The 7,426-nt window shown below is 31.3% G+C and overlaps 1 protein-coding gene across 9 annotated transcripts in view; it reads right to left on the reverse strand.

The window, feature by feature from the left end:
* LOC106882502 (bone morphogenetic protein 1) overlaps positions 1-7,426 on the reverse strand; it is a 987,136-nt gene that overhangs the window by 533,615 nt on the left and 446,095 nt on the right. The window lies entirely within an intron of this gene.

A 7,426-nucleotide genomic window follows, 5' to 3' on the forward strand; every position in this document is an offset into this window, starting at 1 on the left:
TTTTTTTGTCTTGTTTTTCTACTGATGAAAACTCTATGTTTTTGAGCAGCAAAAGCTGTTAAACACACACTATCAAACAAACACGCACACACTATCAAACAAACACACACACACACACACACACACACTGCTATTTGTGATGTGTGCATAACTTCTTCCCACCTTCAGTTTCTCACTAGTGTCATCTTTTCTTGTTCAATAATGATAAACAGCACTAAAACAAAATTGGTTCTTTGACGTAAAACAGTTTGCTTTGTGAAGAGAATACTTTGACTAACTGCTGATAAACATGGAAACTAAAATATTTCCACTTGTGTAAACTGTTAAGTGCTTTAGCCTTCATGGTGTAAAAACTTTATTTAGCATGTTTACTTTATTGTGTGCTTTTGTTCTCAGATTATTTATTGTTTCCACTATGTCAATATACATAACAGCACTGAAATAATACTGACTCACCACCTACAAACAGATGTCAAACATATGAAACTATACTTGCAGAAGATCACATGTAATAAATGTATGACAACTCATCACACACAGAAAAAAAAAAGGGTTCTGAAGCTATCCACAACTGAACACTGAAACTTATGTCTTTTAGGAGTTTGCAGTCACCATTGACTATGACAAGTGATGCAACCAAAGCTGATCTAGCAAATAAAACAATAGTAATAGAAAAGAGGAAAGAATTAAAATTATCTCATAAACTTTTGGGATTTCTTACATACAGCAGAGGTTACTTTAACATTTTATCACTCATTGCCATGAAATGTTCAGCATTTTTAGGGTTTAATATATTATAAACAAGTAGGAAAATGACAATATGACTTCTGATTGTTTAGAACGGTTCTTGTTGATAAAACTTAAACTAAGCACTTACACTTTCAACGTGTCATGCGGAAAGGATCTATGGAGCATGTGTAATGTGTATATAGATTTATATGAGCTGTCACCATCCAGGCAAACATTTTATACAAGAAAGACAAAGAATCAAACTAAACTCTGTATTTACATTATATTGTGTACAGACATATGTATGTAGATTCTTTTGTCAAGAGAATATGGTATACATAAATAATTTAAACCTGAGATATTTAATGAAGTAAACATGCTAAATATGGTTTTTACACTATGAAGACAGACAGAACAATTTACATAAGCAAAGATATTTGAGTTTCCATGTTCATCAGGAGTTAGTCAAAATGTTCTCTATACATAATAAATAATTTCAGTGATGTTTAACACCACTGAACAGGCAAACAAAATTAGATTGTTGACAAACTGAGGGTGCAGAAAAGGTTATACAAACACAAACACACATGTGTGTGGATGCATATTTGTGTTCATACAAGTGTAATACTGGAGTTTTTAATAAATACTTCTAATTCTCACAACCTATGCTGCTCCAGAAAAAGCTAATACGCAACTAGATATAGGCACAAGTATTGCGCTGAAGTTAAATTTGCATCACAACATGGTTTGGAATTCCACTGTGGAACACCTTAGGCAAGTGACTACTGCTACAGCCTTAGGCTTACCACTGCTTTGTGAGTGAATTTGACAGATGAAAACTGTGTGACTGTACGGTTAAGAATATGAGCAGGTAAAGTTATATGGTTAAGAAGTTTGCTTCATAACCATATGGTTTCAAGTTCAATCAAACAACATGGCACCTTCGGCAAGTGTCTGCACTATAGTCTCAGATTCAACAATGCCTTGAGAGTGAAATTTGGTAAACAGAAATTGTACAGAAATATTTCATGTGCACAAGAAACGCACTCAGCACACATATACGCGCACAAGTAAGGTTCAGTGTGGAGACAAGTGTCTGGCAGAAGAATACTGCCTCAAGAAATCATATCTATCTTCTGTCAGCATGAAAAATCAGATGTAAAAATGATGACAGTATATATTCAATTAAGCTTACACATCTCAAATATATATACATATTTACATGTGTGTGGTAATGGTAGCAGTTGATAAGTATGCACATGTGTGTAACATTTCTTTACACACTCTAAATTCTCTCCAAATAAGGAAAGAGGGCATGAAGGAAAAAGATGGATTCAGGACAAAGATTATTCAAAAAATCAAGAGGAAATGGAGATGAAGAAAGTCTTAGATATAAAGTATATATATGACATATTTTTAGTATTAACTGATATAGTAAATAATTTCAAGAGTGCCATAATTATGAAATATGAAGAAGAGGGCTATTTTGATTAAGTTAGTCTCTATTGCACTAAGGTCTTAATAGTTAATTTAACACAAACGATAAAACTTTCCCTGATTCTTATTTAAGAGGAATAGTCTTCTTTTAGTAATTTGTGCCAATACAAATGGAAACTTAGTAAAGTGTACTTCAGTTAATGAGTTATCAAAATGACTACAGATTAGTATTCTCATCAATAGTCTTTTCTTATCTGTAGCACATCTGATTTCAATCACTGCCTGGAAGCCTGCAGCCAACTGAGATTCAATCTTCAGTTTTATTGCTAACATTTATTTATAGCCAGAATTTATTTACATGCACACCATTGTTCCATTCTAATGGGTCTCTAAAAAAGGAGAAAATATGCTTATTTCTTTAATAGCACTATCTGACAGTGTTGAGAATAATTATTGTAGACAATGTACATGGTAACAAGTGAAATAGTAATTTCTCAATCGCTGTTCTCAATGTATAATCAATGAGGTTTGCCAAGGTTTATATTTCAATAGCCAAGGAAATAGACTACTGAAACAAGAAATATGAGTTCAAACTTTGCTGGAGGTATTGAACTTTAATACAGATATCACTCTGTTTCAGTTATTATTGATGGATATATGTATGTGTGTGTGTGCATGTATATATAAAGTCTGAGTACTATAATAACAACCTTTTACTGTTTGTTCTAAATTATAACACACATACACATATATGTATATATATGCATGTATATATGTATATACACATACACACATATTGAAGGAAATGATGGAAATGAACAAATGGAAAAGTACTCAATACCAAGAGTAGAGTTTCAATTATTAATTATATAAGTCCAATCAAAATATGCTGCTTCTTAAGATTAACATTTAAAACAAATATACAGAATTCATTCATTTTTGCAAGATTTTTCTGCGAGCAGCAAACCTTAGTTATCAGCAAATTCTGATTGACCTAACTCTCACATACACACACACTTACATACATCTATAATATATATAATGTATGTATGTATTTGTTTTCTTTTTTTGTTTGCTTTTCTATGAAAGTATGGCTTACATGAATATATTTTTAAGGCATTGTTTTACTACCAGATGCCCTTCTTGTCACTAAGCTTTATGTGTTTGTCAAATAAGGAATTTCTTATTCTACACATCTTAGAAGGGGTAAAGCCAGCAGATAATTTGTTAACAGAGGAAATGACATGTTACTGCTTGTGTCACAGTAATTTTCAGACAGCTTAATTGTAAATACACAGCCATGAACACTTATGTATGTGTATGTATACATACTTAGATAAGTTTCAGCCAGAATTGGCCCAGGCCATGATTGTCTAAACAGTACCATCTGGAAAAGATATGAAATGATGTTTCATATTACACTCATTCTTTTGGGACTATAACCCATTTGTGTAAAGAGGTATTGTTTACAGAGATATATCCAGATGTAGGTAGTTTATCTGGAATTGGCTGGAGATATTCTTTCTGAAACCATTTTAAGGGTATTAAATTTTTTCTACCATTATGTCTTGGTATGATGTAAAAGAGAGCAGAGCAAATTGAGGTGAAACAGTTCTGTTTTAGTGTTGTGATGCAAGCATGATTTTAGTAGAGGATGTATGGCATAGGACCAAATTTTGGGTGAATTCTAACGTTGATATACAAATGATATAGTGCTAATAGTGGCATTAGAGCAAATAAAGTTTGAGCATCTTGAGCCAATCCCAATAACCAAGACTTGTCATCCAATCCTTTCCTTTTTGTGTGTGTATGATTGATATCTGACATGCTTCTATTTTCATATTTTGTTTTGTGTAGAGGGACCACAACAGACAACAGTTTTCAAGGTGAGGACAGGTGTGTGTATCATCATCATCATCGTTTAAAGTTTGCTTTCCATGCTGGTATGGGTTGGATGGTTTGACTGAGGGCTGGCAAGCCAGGAGGCTGCACCAGGACCCAACCTGTTCTGGTAAGGTTTCTACAGCTGGATGTCCTTCTTAACGCCAAACACTCCAAGACTGTATTGGGTGCTTTTTTATGTACCATGGGTACCAGGGCCAGTCAGGTGGCAATGGCATCAACCATGCTCGAATGGTGCTTTTTACATGCCACTGGCACGTGTGTGTGTGTGTGTGTGTGTGTGTGTGTGTGTGTGTGTGTATACATACATACATACATATATATATATATATATATATATATATATATATATATATATATACACACACCTTTTCCAACTTTTCCAACTTTTCCAGTAGCTGATTTGTTAGTAATTAATTCAAGAATTGATTACTGAAACATTAAACCAATGCAAGAAAATAAAAATAGAATGGTTAAAAGATATACAGTAGCAACTATTGGCAGATAATTCAGATGCTTATTAACTGTGAAGCCCGTAATTCGTCATAGTCTTCACAATTTCCCATATCAATGATCAATGAGAAAATAAGTTTCATATTATATAACTCTGCCTTACAATACGATTTTAGGAATATAATGTTTCTGTAACACAGAGTATTATTTTTACCAGCAAATTGATGCATCATTTGAAAACCATTGTATCAGGAAAAAAATAAATCATTCTTTTAAATTCCATTGTTGAATTTTGGTTACGTTAGTTTGCATAATTTTCTATTCAAACTGTTTTAATGTAGACGTTTTATGGCTGGTTATCCTTTCTAACACTTAAAATCCTTCATGAAATAGAACTTCAACCCACTTTCCAGTTAGATATACTCACAAAAGTAATGTGCTTTCAATGGGTTTTATATGAAGTACTAATCCACTCTTGCATCTTATAAAATAATATTTTGAGAAGATGAATATATTTTTAAAAGGTTTTTTATATGAAATCCTAATGCACTCCTATATATTACAAAATACTGTTTTGAGAATGATAAATAACATCCCTCGAGGGGTATCTCATATACAGTAAATGTTGCTGCTGCAGGTCAGCCTAGGTCAGCACAGATTCAGCAGACCTTGTTATCAAAGCATTCAAGCTAAGAACATCATGTTCTTTTAGGAATATCTTAAACTACATTATGCAATATAAACTTCCTTATGCAGTGAACATAAATATGTATTTTGAAGATAAATATGAAATAAAAAGCCAAAGGGATCATATATGTAATAAAAAAAAATAATTGTTGAAAGAATTCTCAACAGGATTTCTATATTATTTTGCAATAGAAAGAAATGGAAAACTATAACGCTGTAATAATAGTTGCTATTGAGAGCAATTTTATTATACATTTATTACTTATAGTTCAGTGAATTTAATAAGCATTTATAAACTTAAACAATTCTGTAACTACACTATGCTTAATCGCAAATTCTATTTCAAGTTATCTTGTTTTACCTCCACAGCTAGATAAAACCTCAGCATGCTGTTACCAGTGTATTTATGCTGGTAGTGAGCCTACCTGTTTATATTGATCAATTGTTTGTTGGAAGGGGTGCTTGTGTGGTTAAGTGATTAACCTTGGCTATCAGCACCTAAACAGGATTTGACCGCAGAATACAAAGACCCAAAACAGACAGCACTATTTTGTACAATGGCCTAAAAATTCTGTCTAACCTCAAACTTTGGCTAGTATTTCATTTTCTTCCCACCAAAAGAATGAAAGACAAAGTTAACATCAACAGGATTTGAATTCAGAGAGCAGAAATCCCAAACAAATATTTCAAGGAATTTTACCTGGTGCTCTGATAACTCTGCCAACTGATCAACTTATAAATCACATATACTATGTTACATTTAGTGGACAACATCTGAATTTTCACAAAAGCTTTCACTGCCACCCCTCTTTGATTATTTTATTTTGAAGGAAGATATTCATTGTTCCCCCCAACACACATTCTGCTTTATTCTGTTCTGAAGGCAGGAAGATATTTATCAAATAAATTCCTATGATACATGTTAGACCAATAAGTATCTATTTGTCAGGCAAAAATGATCATACACAAAAAAAAAAGTAATTTCAATTGTATAGCAGTCAAAGGATGCTTTAACAATGTCATGTGATGCTATAAGCAATAGTTGTATTTCAAATTGTTACCATGAAACTTACTATCTTCAAAGACCTTGGTGAAGTTCAGCTATATCAAGTTTGAGACATCGGTTAAAACAGTAAAGATATAATAAACACAAGTAACACAATATAACAAACACAAGTACAAACAATACAACAAACACAAGTACAATGCCATAACAAATACAAGTACACAACACCATAACAAGAACAACAAGATATAACACCAATAATCAGTTTTATCTCTTTTCCTTCATTATTTATTGTTCAAACACAAACACAGAAGAGAAGTTACTTTCTTCATTAAAATTTCTATATGTTAATCTATACATTGACATTTCATTTTTTTTCTTTTTCATTAATAGCATTTTTCAAATGATGATTCTTTATTCAATGATTAGGTTATCAAGGAAAAAAGAATCTTTGTCCAAAATGTAAAAAAAAATGTAAACAATTGAAAAAATATCGATGACTTTGTTGTTGAAAACGATCAATGATTTTCTTTTTTTTGTTTTTTTTTGTTCATTCATGATTAAATTTTTCTTTTTATAATATTTAATTTCTTTGAATTTCCTTTATCAAAAAAAGTTTAAAATATTAACATAAAAGAAAAGAATATTTCATCTAAAACTGACCACTCAGTTGTAATATGTGAAAATTAAATTCATTCTAACATTGTTAAAGCTCAAGGAAAATGATGTTGAAACATGAAAAAAAAAAAAAAAAAGAGCTAAACCTACTTTTTTTAAAAGTTAAAACTCAATATGTGTGAGTCTGTGTGCGTGTGCATAAGTAATTGCTTTTGTAACTGTGAGATCAGGCAAGTTTCATCTAAGGCAAGAATTTTTAATATCAGATATATTATTATTGTTACATTTTGCTCTATTTTATCTATCCTTTTTATATATTCATTCAAAATATCACGATGCATCTTTCCTTTAGATATTTAGTCCTGATGCAATGGTAACATTCAATATTTTCTTATTAACATTACATATGCATATATACAGAATATTGGTTATGCACGTTAATAACAAAATGAAGTATCTGTACCCACACGTACATATATATATATATATATATATACACACATTTGTATGTGTGTATATATATACACATATACACACACACACATATATATATATACATACATACATGTATATATATATATATATATATATATA

This window comes from Octopus bimaculoides, chromosome 4 (assembly GCF_001194135.2).
Source record: "Octopus bimaculoides isolate UCB-OBI-ISO-001 chromosome 4, ASM119413v2, whole genome shotgun sequence".
NCBI classification, from domain to species: Eukaryota; Metazoa; Mollusca; class Cephalopoda; order Octopoda; family Octopodidae; genus Octopus; species Octopus bimaculoides.